This window comes from Aulonocara sp. 'chitande type north' Nkhata Bay, linkage group LG3 (genome assembly GCF_057382095.1).
Source record: "Aulonocara sp. 'chitande type north' Nkhata Bay isolate Kocher_YH1m ecotype deep benthic linkage group LG3, A_spYH_male_GT1.1, whole genome shotgun sequence".
In the NCBI taxonomy this organism is placed as follows: Eukaryota; Metazoa; Chordata; class Actinopteri; order Cichliformes; family Cichlidae; genus Aulonocara; species Aulonocara sp. 'chitande type north' Nkhata Bay.
In genome coordinates this window covers 64,758,076-64,771,695 of record NC_141346.1, presented here as the reverse complement: position 1 = coordinate 64,771,695, position 13,620 = coordinate 64,758,076, and the positions used below count along the sequence as shown (strand labels likewise).

The following is a 13,620-nucleotide window of genomic DNA, read 5'->3' as shown; positions in this document are numbered from 1 at the left end:
AGCGGGGGTTGATCCAAAAGGGTTAATTAAGGTTAATTTCCTAGAAAAAACTAATCGCGTACCGTCAGGTAGAGAAGACATAACAACTCGTGTGATTTCTACTCCCACCAGCTCTGTTGCATCTTTTACAGGGCAGGAGGGGAGCGGGTCATCGGAAGCTATACCAGAGGAGCATGAACCAAGGGAGAGGCGAGTAATGTCGGTGGACTACACCACCCTGAAACCTCAGGATTTGATTGAACGCGCTACCGGGTTCAGTGACAGTAACATCTGGCTGGACTGGATAGCCCAAAATGCTAGAGAACAAAAAGTGGCTAATTGTGTAGCCTGCGCTTCGGCAAGGCCGCGTTTATTTATAGAGCCTGCACCTCTGCATCCAGAGGATCAGTGGGGCTATAATTGTATGTTGCAAATAACTAGAGGAGCTGTGAATACGGGGAACTGCACTGTGTTGTCCAGTCTATTTCCCCCTATTGGCAAGCTCACGCAAGTAGGGCCGTTTATGCCCCGGAAAGATAATTATACGTGCTTTAAGTTTACCACAGATAAAGTTAAATATCGGTTGGGGGAAATTGACCCCAGTTGGTGTTCGGTCACCCAGATTGGGAGGACCACCAACAATGTGAGTGATGCAGCCACCCTAATTGGGACTTGGGCTAGGAGCGGGCTGTATTACTATTGCGGGCACAGGACTCTACTGGTACGTGTTCCTTTTGGGAGCGTGGGGACGTGCGCGATGGTGAGACTAGGAGCGCCACTTATGCTAATCGGAAATAAGGTAAAATCAATTCCCTCACACAATACGCGCACTTTGGCAGCCAGGCGCAAAAGACACATTTTGAGGAAGAGAGGAATACAAGACACAAATGTTTATGACCCTAGAATGAATTCCCCCACCTGGATCGACTCCATTGGAGTGCCCAGGGGGGTTCCAAATGAATTTAAACTTGTTGACCAAATAGCAGCCGGGTTTGAAAATATTCCAATAATTTCTGCTTTCTTTCCAGTGACTCCAAACAAGAATGTAGATAGGATTAATTATGTTCATTACAATGTACTGAGGCTCTCTAACCTGACCAGAGACGGATTGGAGGGGTTAGCGGAGCAGGTGGGTCCGACCTCGTTAATGGGAGTGCAGAATAGAATGGCCCTTGACATGTTGTTAGCGGAAAAGGGGGGTGTGTGTGCTATGTTTGCCGACCAGTGTTGCACCTTTATTCCAAACAATACTGCTCCAGATGGGTCGGTAACCAAGGCTCTGGAGGGCCTAAAGAGCCTTTCTGAAACTATGCATGATCACTCCGGTGTTGGTAATCCGTTAGAAGGCTGGCTGACCTCAGTGTTCGGACGGTGGAAGGGGGTCATCGCTTCGGTCATGTTTTCTTTGTCTGTTGTGGTGGGTATTATGGTTATTTGTTGTTGTCTCATCCCTTGTGCCAGAAGAATGTTCAAAAGTATGTCTGTGGGGGCAGTGGACCCTGGAGTCATTACTCCAATGTCCATGATGCCAATGATGCATGTGGAACTGAATGTGTAGGCCAAGGAGGGACACAACTGTTTGTGACCTCTGGATTCTCCAGAGGTCAACAGAGGGAATTGTAGAATAAGGAGGGGATGTTTTTCTCATTATCATTTAATATTTTAATATGCCATTATTAGTTCATTAGAAGTATATAACCAGCTTTGCATTAAGCATAAATTGAAGTTTTTGATCTTACATTATTCTTTGCATTACAGTGATGGTGATAACTTTAGTTTGATCTTTTCTTACAGGTACCAGAATAATAACATGATTTTCCATTGCAGATGTAACCATGATCATTCCATACACATTGCAGTTTGTTGCTCATTCTAGAGTTGTGCTCAAGGTAATTAAAGGTTAAAAGCTACAGCCAGCGCGAGTCTGGCTGATCTATGGAGGGCAAAGGCTTTGAGCTTGGAAGGCCGCACGCGCTTACACAGCACTTATAAGATGTCATTCTTGGTGATTTTGTGCTTAGTCATGTTTTAATATGTTTTAAGTAGAAGTAGCTGATCCAGCAATATTCATTTAATCTTATATACTTGATTTAGAGCAATACACACTGATGGTCTTAATAAATGAAAGAGTCCTTGTAGCTGCCATGTTGTGTCTTAGCAGGGTACAGACGGTTCCAGGAGAAGGGGGGCAGGTAGCGTCTGCCCTCGGGAAGGAGACAATGTTATTCTTTGTGTTAAATAAAATTGTCAACATTGATTGTATTACACCTGTCACTACGCATGAGGGGGCGTTCTAATACCCTGATTTCATAAAACTATGGTGATGTGTTTTTTGAGATGAGATCTGAGACTGTCTGCATACAGTGTCCATCTCCCACGTGTGTGATCATTAAATCATCGTTTGACTCAACCCGACCGGACCAGTGTTGTTATTGTGGGTTTTTCCTCTGGTGTCCATCCCCAATATTCTGAACCTTAACATAACCTATATCACTAATTATGTTAAGAAAAATGACGCATTAACTACTACAAAACTCTGACCTTTGCGGGAATGCTTGGAGCAGACTAACATGTGAGCTGGAGTGTTCTGAGACGTTATATTTGGTATATCCAGACCATCCATCGGCTCTTACTTCGGAAACATGGCTTAAAAGTTTCTCTTCGACGTAATCCGATAAAAAAAACAAACGATCTCTTTACCCTTCGGCTGTCATGCGACCGGCTATTGCAGTTAATAATACAACAGCTTCTTGCCATTTTTTGGGTTTCTTTTTATCGCTGTGTAACTGAGTTCAATTCAAAGCCTGCGTGCGCTAGTACTTCTTGCCACAAGTTCCCAGAATCCTTTGCAGTTTTACCCCTGAATGACGTCACATTTTCAATCTTTATCCTGGTGGGCCGGTCTCTAGTCAAAATGCCCGGGCCGATTTTTTGTCCCAGTCCAGCCTTGCCCTCTACCAGTAATTTCAGTGAGTAGACTTTAATTTAGTCATATCCAATTTGGCACACTTTGGAAATAATTCAACAGGTAGTGCGTTACCTTTAGATAAGCCGGCTTATGCCCACTCACGTCAGACCACTGGCTCGTGCCTGTCCGTTCAACAACCTCAGACAATCCAAACCTTTAAATTCCACCCCAATACCACAGGACGAACCCCCAAAATGTTATGGTTCAAAAATATTGGGGATGGAGACAAGAGAAAAACCACAATAACAACACTGGTTCGGTCGGGTTGAGTCAAACGATGATTTTAATGATCACACACGTGGGAGATGGAAACTGTATGCAGACAGCATCAGATCTCAAAATGGTGGAGCATTGCTCAAACTTTTATAGCCTCTGGTGTCTCCACCTTATCATAAAAGCCTAAACATTCACATGCTTTCTCTCACACAGTGCCTAAGCTACGACCTTGGCTCCCTGTTTATCTGCTCCTGCTGAGATGGGGCAGAAAACTCCAGTATGTTCTGTTCTCTTCTAATCAGACAAATAAGGCAATGACTTTCTGCAAACAGTATTTCTTATAACTCAGCAGTATAATGCATCATAAAACAATATCATTCATTCACAATAAATCAGCAGTCTACTTTAATGCAAATCAGTTTAACTAATGCAATAGTTGTCGGCTTCTTCTAATTCAGGAGAATAATGCAAAGTAAAACTACATAATAATTCACAATCTTTAATTAGGGGTCTAACATGGCATAAAATAATATTATAATCTAACAGTGAGGATATAAAGCAGCAGTTTTTGATGCAGTATGCTGTGTCAGACTTTGGAAATGAGTGATTTATCCAGAAAGTAGCTGGAAAAGTGATTTGGAGATTGTAGCTAAGCATGTAATGTATTCATTAGCGTGTCATGTGTCAGTGAATTTTGTGGTTTGCTGTCATTTGTAGTTGCGTACATCACTCACCTGGAAGTTGGCAGAGGTTTTTTCTTGGATCCCACCAAATAAAATCCACAATCTATCACCAGACAGCACCTTGGATGGCTGCTGGAATGGCCAGTATGGGGATTGAACCCATGACCTTGGCGTTATTAGCACCACGCTCTGACCAGCTGAGCTAACCGGCCTACAACTTATGTGCAAATTAATCCTTTTGTTGACTAATATACCAAAAAAGAGGGTGGAAGAACTGTTAAGAACACAAGAGAAATGTGTGTTTACAAGAAATTACTTCAAGCTGTACCAATGAAAGCCAACTCTTGGAAGCTCCCACTGATCAGAAGCCACCTATGCAGGTGGAGTTCCACCAACAGCCTGCTTCCAAGTCGTGATTTTTTCACCCGTGTCGCTTGAGGTCATGGCATGTTATTGACTTTCTATGGTTGCTTCTAAGCCAAGACTACTGGAGCCTGGCACTGATAAGGCCAAGTTCATGGCTTCAGTCCCCAACCTGGCCATTCGAGCCTCGTTTGAGAACTCGTAGAGTCTCTGTTGAAGGACATGAAGTTGACAACAGCGTAGCAATTTTGGATGACATAAAGGAGCTGAGGTTGGCATGCTGCGAACGCATGTCTGCTCCTCAAGGACTCACAACCAACCACGAAGGGACTCGAACCCTCAATCTTCTGATCCGAAGTCAGACGCCTTGTCCGTTAGGCCACGTGGTCTGGCAGAAGCTCCCACTTTTCACGAACGTTCGTTGGAGTCTGCTTGAGCCAACTGCTGGTGTTGGGTTGGTCACGTGGCTGGTGGATATTGCTTGATTGTTGCTTGAAATAATTGATTGTTGCTTGAAATAAGTGCATGCCACAGCATTTCTCCCATGTATCACGCTCTTAAAAACGTAGTCCTACCTGCCACATGCACAGTGGATCCACCCACTAAGCCAGAGTATCAACTGCCAATGGACGTCATAAAGCTTACGTGGCCCGATCTGTCACCTGGAAGTTGGCAGAAGTTTTTTTCTTGGATCCCACCAAACAAAACCACAGTCTACCATGAGACAGCACCTTGGATGGCTGCTGGAATGGCCAGTATGGGGATTGAACCCATAACTTTGGCGTTATTAGCACCACGCTCTGACCAGCTGAGCTAACCGGTCCACAACTTGTGCCTAAACCGACCCCTTTTTTTTGTCTAATATAGCAAAAAAGAGGGTGGAAGAACTGTTAAGAACACAAGAGAAATGTGTGTTTACAAGAAATTACTTCAACATAGTGGGAAAAAAACTCTTCTGTTGACTTACAAAAAATGCTTTAAGAAGAAATTTGCCACAAAACAATACATGGTGTGCGTCTTCTACTGTTAGGGTCGATAGGTGAGGATATAAAGCAGCAGTTTTTGATGCAGTATGCTGTGTCAGACTTTGGAAATGAGTGATTTATCCAGAAAGTAGCTGGAAAAGTGATTTGGAGATTGTAGCTAAGCATGTAATGTATTCATTAGCGTGTCATGTGTCAGTGAATTTTGTGGTTTGCTGTCATTTGTTGTTGCGTACATCACTCACCTGGAAGTTGGCAGAGGTTTTTTCTTGGATCCCACCAACTAAAATCCACAATCTATCACCAGACAGCACCTTGGATGGCTGCTGGAATGGCCAGTATGGGGATTGAACCCATGACCTTGGCGTTATTAGCACCACGCTCTGACCAGCTGAGCTAACCGGCCTACAACTTGTGTGCAAACTGATCCTTTTGTTGACTAATATACCAAAAAAAGAGGGTGGAAGAACTGTTAAGAACACAAGAGAAATGTGTGTTTACAAGAAATTACTTCAACATAGTGGGAAAAAAACCTCTTCTGTTGACTTACAAAAAATGCTTTAAGAAGAAATTTGCCACAAAACAATACATGGTGTGCGTCTTCTACTGTTAGGGTCGATAGGTGAGGATATAAAGCAGCAGTTTTTGATGCAGTATGCTGTGTCAGACTTTGGAAATGAGTGATTTATCCAGAAAGTAGCTGGAAAAGTGATTTGGAGATTGTAGCTAAGCATGTAATGTATTCATTAGCGTGTCATGTGTCAGTGAATTTTGTGGTTTGCTGTCATTTGTAGTTGCGTACATCACTCACCTGGAAGTTGGCAGAGGTTTTTTCTTGGATCCCACCAAATAAAATCCACAGTCTATCACGAGACAGCACCTTGGATGGCTGCTGGAATGGCCAGTATGGGGATTGAACCCATGACCTTGGCGTTATTAGCGCCAGGCTCTGACCAGCTGAGCTAAACGGCCCACAACTTGTGCCTAAACCGACCCCTTTTTTTGTCCAATATACCAAAAAAGAGGGTGGAAGAACTGTTAAGAACACAAGAGAAATGTGTGTTTACAAGAAATTACTTCAACATAGTGGAAAAAAAACTTGAACCCATGACTTTGGCATTATTAGCACCACGCTCTGACCAGCTCAGCTAACCGTTGATGGAGGAATTAACAGTGAAGTGAGGAAGTAATTATTGAAGTTAACTCAGAAAGATCAATTAGAGAAAAAGAGTCTAACTTAACATCAATGGTACTAAGAGTAACTGTAGATAATATTGCATCTGTGGGATGAGTATTGGTAATTTTTTCTCTAATGATAAAAATTTTATTTGTGAAGAAGTTCATGAAGTCATTACTAGTTAACGTTAAAGGGATGGTTGGCTCAAAAGAGCTCTGACTTTTTGTCAGCCTGGCTACAGTACTGAAGAGAAACCTGGGGTTGTTCTTATTTTCTTCAATCAGTGATGAATAGTAAGATGTTCTGGCTTTGCGGAGGGCTTTCTTATAAAGCAGCAAACTATTTCTCCAGGCTAAATGATGATCCTCTAAATTTTCCTCTCCAGCTTACGAGTCATCTGCTTTAGGGTACGTGTTTCAGAATTATACCACGGAGTCAGGTACTTCTGATTTGAGGCCTTAGTTTTCACAGGAGCTACAGTATCCAGAGTCGTACGTAGTGAGGAGGTAAAATTATTAACAAGATAATCGACCTCTGTTGGGGTAGCGTTCAGATAGCTGCTCTGCTCTATGTTGGTACAGGGCATTGAAGATGATAACAGTGGGTGCATTATATTCTTAAACTTAGTTACAGCACTTTCAGAAAGACATCTACTGTGATGACATCTACTCCCCACTGCTGTGTAATCAATCATTGCAAATGTAAATGTAAATTTTCAGCTCAGGAGGGTAACTCCTAAATTCCAGCTGCATTGTGCTCCTCAAAGAAGCAGAAATCCTTGTTGCACAAACAACAAAAACAAAGTTCTGGTTGTGTAGGGGGGGGGGGCTTCCAGATGTTGAGCAGCTGCACTGTTTCCCTGTCTTTTGTTCCTTCTTCCCACTAAAGAAATATTCTTTAATAATATATTAATGTTCAAAGGCAAAGAGGAAACACACACTGCATACTAAAGTGTGTGTGGAACATGAGGACACATCACCATGGCAGAGCACCCGGTATGGATTGCAAACCATGATAAAAAACACTGACATGGAGTGCACATTATCTGCAGGTTTCCACAGGGGGAAATTAGACTTATGTGGCTGCAGCTCACAAGTTCTTGTTTTTATAGTTCTGTGTAACAAAAATAAAAGTAATGTTAACATTGCTGTTCACAAAATTTATAGCTGTAATAAAATTCTACTTTATTTCTTCACCTGCAGGAAGTGTAGTCAGCTGATTTTAATGCCATTTTTAACATATGATGATTGATATTTTGGTTTAAAATGATCAAATGTGTCCTGAAGCTGGGAGGTTAAATAAATCCAGTCTGGTGTGTGTAAAATAATCAGCTGTAGTTTGTTTCATAGGGTCATTTTCTGCAGAGACAATGTAGACTGACAGTCTCACAACTCTGTCTCAAGCCAGGCTGTGAAGTAATCATGACCTTTAATCTATAGATTCATAATCCACGACACAAAGTTTGTATTCATGGAATTGAAATTGAGGTTTTATACTTTTAAGTCATTAAAAAAGCACACACTTGGATAATGGAGGGGTATCAGCAGAATAAACCAAATTGTTTTCTCACACAGGGCACTCACATATTTTTTTTTTCTACTTGTTAACTACATTATTAATTTTACTAGCAGGGAATACATCCTCGATTAGATTAGAAAACATCTATGGAATGATACTGGAATAAGCAAACATTTAGGCCTGAGACGACATGTAAATGAGAGCAAACAGCAAGATCATTTAATGGGGTTGAGATGTAGAAAGAATGGGTTGGTTTGAAATACAACGGTTAACCTTTTTTTTCTTGACTGCCATGGTCATGCCTTTGTGCTCACATGCTCTCTTTCGTGCCCTTTTAACACTTTGAAGCATTTATTTATTATTTATTATTTAATTTTATTTTTATATTATGTTTTTATATTATATATATATATATTTATATTATTTTATTTTTTTCTGGAGTCAATGTGACATCTATAGAATAATTATGAATTTATTCTAAACAAATTAAAACCTACTGACTGCAGTAACAAGAATATTTAAAACTATTTTTAAATGAAATAATTTGTGTATTATTCTCAGTTTCCTGTTTTCTTCTTTCTGGATAGAATCTCACACCAACACATTCAAAGAGAGATATAAAAAATAAATGTAAACTTTTTTATCACTCTGTGCTGTTTTTTGTTTGTTTGTTTTTTATGTGACTTATTTGTGCCTTTATGGTATTTTATATTCCCAATGCACCCTTAATAAAATGGGTGGAGAAAAAAAATACAAACAAGAAAAACAAGCAAAGCTGATGAACATTTGGAGCCAGACAACACAAGTTGAGACAAGAACACAGTGACAAACCTTGGGTGTATAGTAGAGATTCTTCAGCTTCTGCTCTGTTTGAACAACCTGTAAGTCTCTCTTCTTTTTACCATAAACTTATATATTTATTATATTATAGATCACTTTTTTGTGATTTGACATGTGAAATTCTAGTGTGGCTGGAATCAAATAGTTTGATGAACAGATGACATTTGATATCTGGAGTTCAGATAAATATTAAATATGTAAGTATCTGATTCAAAACACTGCTTCACAAACTAATGGATTTTCTACAACAGGAAGTAAATATTTGTTATCCTGATGGGATTAGACTGACAAAATTTATCATGTTAACATATCATAAATCAGTCTGTCAATCACTCAGAAAATTGAAAGATAAATACACAGTCGTCTTAACATCATATTTACACACATTTATGAATTACCAAAAAATGAACTGCTGCCTAAAAACAAACATAATTTTATTCAAAGTGGCGATGTTACAGAAGGTATTCAGTCGCTGGATTTCAGTACAAAATGGGCAAATTTCAGTGGGCAAATTTAGCACAATTTAGAAAAAACACATACATTTAGATATTGTACAAACACAACCCCCTTTTTTCTTAGTTTTAAAAAAACAAAGTATATTGACTCTTTTTCATAAGAAAGTGTATGACAACAGCAGGTAAACAAGAATTACTGAAACAGAAAAATGTATCTGTCATGATCCACTGTTTGCTCTGTTAATCATAACCAACAGAATAGATAAATTGAGCTTGTATTAATTTTTACTTTTATGTGGTCTGTTTTGGTGTTTGGCTTTAGAGACAGTTACAAACACTGGATTTACAATGAACTCTCTTAATGGAAGACTTGGGTAATGATGGTCTCCCTCCTTGAGAGTCTTCCTCACTTGGCTGATGTTGTGATGAAGGCTTTTTTTTTACCGTGATAGGATCTGGATCATCCACACGTGTCTTCTGTGGAAGTCCAGGCCTTTCTCTGGTCTTTTCTTCTGTGAATGGACTAAACTGTCGATGTGTCCTCTGCCGATTGACTATTTCTTTCAGAGCTGCTCCACAGGAGGTCAGGGTGTCACATAAACAGCTTTAACTGCACAACAACACATTTAAATCATTTCCACACTTCTTAGTGTGGTTAATTAAAAAAAAATAATGATAAAAAATCCCTAAAACCAATCTAACTCCATTAAAGGTTTAAGGGACTTATTAAAGACAACTCTTTTTTTTACTTTAGTCTTTTTTCTTTTTCTTTTTTTTTACAAATAATCAATAAAACCTGTAAAAAAAATATCCACTCTTAAATCTGCACTTTAGAATGTTCCACTAGAGTCCTAAAGTTTTTACTCCTCGTAGCTGTGGGTATATGAGAACCAAAATGTGAACTCACAGGCAGAAATGATTAAAAAGCTAACCCAAAAATCCAGAGAAGTCAAAAGCCAAAATCCAAATTTCAGGAAAACACACAAGAGAACAACTTCTCAACAGAAAATAAATGCCAGCTTCAATGGCATTTATTGCCAATTTCAAGAAACACAGAAATTTTGGTTGAGTAAAAAATATATTGAATGAATCCTTGAATACAACAGTTCACATGGGGTGCATCTTGGTTTTCAATTACTCTGAAACGGAAACATTTCCAGTATCATGTCATGGTTCCATCTTCTTGTATTGTGATAGTTGAAGCTGTTAATGAGTCACTGAGGCATGTTGGTCTAATGAAAGCTGTGATCTTTGCAGGTTGTTCACATGAAGAGTAAACTGGAAACATTTTACAATAATGGATTTGAGTTTTGTTCATTATGTAGTCATAATCAGCTGATCAGGCCTGAGGTAAAAAGTTGTTTTTTGTTTTTTTTTTCTCTCTAAATAAAAATTCAGGTATCAACACAAACTGTGGCCCAATAATGGAGGCGTTAACTTGAATGTGGTTTTGGAGAACTGTTACAGTCTTGATATCTCATGCAGCTCTGTACAAATTATTGCAACAGATTTAATGTTCAAAGGCAAAGAATGCATTTGAACTACAAATTAAAGTGTGTGTGGAAGTGAATCAATACACTTGAGTTTCACACGGAAAATAACCACAGTGAACTAGACCAGTTCAAACTTGTATAATTACTCAGGTTTGACTAACAGTCAGTTTCTACTGGGCGTTGCTCAGACAAGTACAACATTCACAACCAGGCTCACGTGCACGTTACTATCATCTGCTGGTTTACTCAGGGAAAAACAAATAGTCTGTGTTATATAGCTTGAAAACACGCATCACAGCAACTACAGGGTGGGGTTTGTTGGACTGACAAGCTTTTGTTTGTAGTAAGGCAGGTCTTTATTTTTGAGTGAGATGCAACGAAAAGTTTAAAAGTTACTAATTTTTGTTTTTACAGCATTACTTGTTGCACTTTTGGGTCTGATAAAATGTTACTATTGACTGCCACTGGCTGGTAGCCTGTAAGAACTTTGGCTTTATTAAGCCTTAACACATTTGAACAGGTCAGTTAGCTACAGAAACCAAACTGAAGAGCCACTCCCATGATTGATCTGAATCTGGAAACAAAAGGAAATCAAAGTGAATTGAGCTGCGAGTGATAGTGAAAATGCTTCCTCAAAATTAATGTGTTAAACATTATTTGTTGCATAACATGAATCATTTGAATCTGAAAGAAAGAATTTTGTTCCACTTATCACTGCATCATTTTTTTTGTTAAATACACATGGTGACAAAATGAAGTATGCATTAAGATAAAGTCAAGTAAATAGTATTACGACAACACCAAGAGAAAAACAAAATAAATATCCACCCATCCAAATATGTATCCACACACACACACGTATGAGTATATGGTTATGGCGTTAACGTCATTTTAACAAGATTAACGCTGACAGCACTGATATATATGTGTATCTTACATCATTTGTGTGTCTCTGGATGTATTTCACAAACTCAGCAGCTTCCTCATTTTCTTCAATGAAGACACCTTCAAAGTTCCCCTGCTCTGAAGTGCTGAACGAACACAGTGACAGTTGTTTGAAAAGAAACATCAAAATACAATTTTTGTACAAATCCATATTTGATTTATGTCCACAATGCATAACGTACCTTGCATTTGATTGAAAGCGATAAAGCTTGCGGTTTCCATCAACTGACACGGCGAGCATGTCTGGAGTGCAGGCAGGGCAGCTAAAGCATGGCTCCTTGCACATCCTGTCCACTTCACACTTTACAGCACTCCACTCCAAGAAACTTTTACTGAAGGCATCAGCTGATATTCGGCCAGTCTTTTAAGTAGAGGACAAACAACAGAATATTCAAGGACAGTCATAATAAGATTAGATTAGACTAGATTTCATGTTGTTTTCAAAGCGGTCTGGTAAATCCAAATGACCTTTGACAGGTGCCCACATATACTGCGGGCCGAGGGTAATTCAAAACAATGTAGCAATGTACAATTTGCACTAAAACCTGCAAACACATCTATTGTGTATGTAGTGTGTGACAAAAGAGCAACTTACCATTTATGGTTACAAGAGCCACAATTGCACCGGGTGAAACCTCAACGTTACCTGCTGGGCAGTCACACACAGTCTGGCCTTTGCACAGGCAACAGCCGAACTAACATTAAAACACACAATATATACAAAAAGAATTAGAAATGAACTGATACACAATAAATATACAATAACAGCACACACTCATAGTACATAGCAAGAAATGCATAGGACTTAAAAACCGTACCTATTGGCCTGTGAAACTCTGATGAAGGCTTCAAAAACCCTCCTGTTACTGCCTCTCTGCTGTGCAGGACAAAGCGTGTGTGAACTGCAATATCACAGTCAGCACAAAGGAATGGAAGAGGCAGGCAGTCCAGACACCTCACAACTACTTGTTTGCCACACTGACACACACGGTGTGACTGTGGATCCAGAGTAGCTAACATATTGTCTATAAGACAAGGCCTGGCCTCTTTCCACTTTTGCAAGGACACCATGTTTCTGATCTCCCAGTGAGTAGCAGCTGCCTCAGACGACGTCTCACAAGTCATGGCTGCGTCCTCTTCTCCATCCTCCAACAACTGAAGGAGCTCCTGACGAAGCACCTCAGTTCCACACACTAACAGAAAATAATAAAGAAACTCTTCCACAAAGTGAAAAACACTCTAGGCAGTATGTTTCTTAGGACTGCACAAAAGCCCTGCCTAACTCAACTATAACAACAAATATAAAAGCAAACTTTAAAAAAGGAATCACAACATATAAAAGAAGGTAAAGTACCTTTTGTTGGGTTGACACTGGCAACATAACTAGGTTCTTCACGTGGACATTGATGCTGATCTGCAGACACTGGGGGGGAAAAGAGATCGAAGAATATTTACTTACTGAAATTCTTTGGTGAAAACAAGTTGTGAGATAAAATCAATGGTTGTGTGAATACTGACCACATGGCAACTAGTACTTCGACTGGATGATGGTCTTTGAGGAATAAAATCTCCCTGTCTGTCACGTTTTTTCCAGCGCACTGGTCTTGGCTGAGGTTCACTCTGTGCATCATTCTACGCAATTAACAAGAAGAAATGCAACACCTAAAATACAGTCCATGATTAAAGCGTGGTGGGGGCGGCATCACAGGCATGGGCAGAAAAAAACCAAAACAAACGTTCATGCTGAGCCACAGCTGTAAAAGCTGCTGGTCATAATATCAGTTTGGATATGTGGTGAGAGGGAAACATGAAGATGAAACCAGGAGATGTCCTTACTGGATCATCAGAGCTGAACAGGTGATGGAGAAACAGGTTTACCTTTCAGGTGACATGAATGAGTTGAAGTTATGAACTGTTTCTGAGAGACAAATTACACCAGGATCCTTTTCTATGTAGCTGACAGCTGGTAACTGTGCAGGGGCGGGTCTAGCAAAGTGTTG

The 13,620-nt window shown here is 39.8% G+C and overlaps 1 protein-coding gene, 1 long non-coding RNA gene and 3 other non-coding genes across 5 annotated transcripts in view; 1 reads left to right on the top strand and 4 right to left on the bottom strand.

Annotated features, from left to right (window-relative positions):
• The window catches only part of LOC147336563 (uncharacterized), a 420,745-nt gene that overhangs the window by 76,349 nt on the left and 330,776 nt on the right, over positions 1-13,620 (bottom strand). The window lies entirely within an intron of this gene.
• LOC147336581 (uncharacterized) overlaps positions 1-13,620 on the top strand; it is a 97,766-nt gene that overhangs the window by 41,842 nt on the left and 42,304 nt on the right. The window lies entirely within an intron of this gene.
• trnai-aau (transfer RNA isoleucine (anticodon AAU)) lies at positions 3,985-4,058 on the bottom strand. Its single transcript has one exon. It is a non-coding gene; the product is annotated as a tRNA-Ile (tRNA).
• On the bottom strand, positions 4,526-4,598 carry trnar-ucg (transfer RNA arginine (anticodon UCG)). Its single transcript has one exon. It is a non-coding gene; the product is annotated as a tRNA-Arg (tRNA).
• Positions 5,525-5,598, bottom strand: trnai-aau (transfer RNA isoleucine (anticodon AAU)). Its single transcript has one exon. It is a non-coding gene; the product is annotated as a tRNA-Ile (tRNA).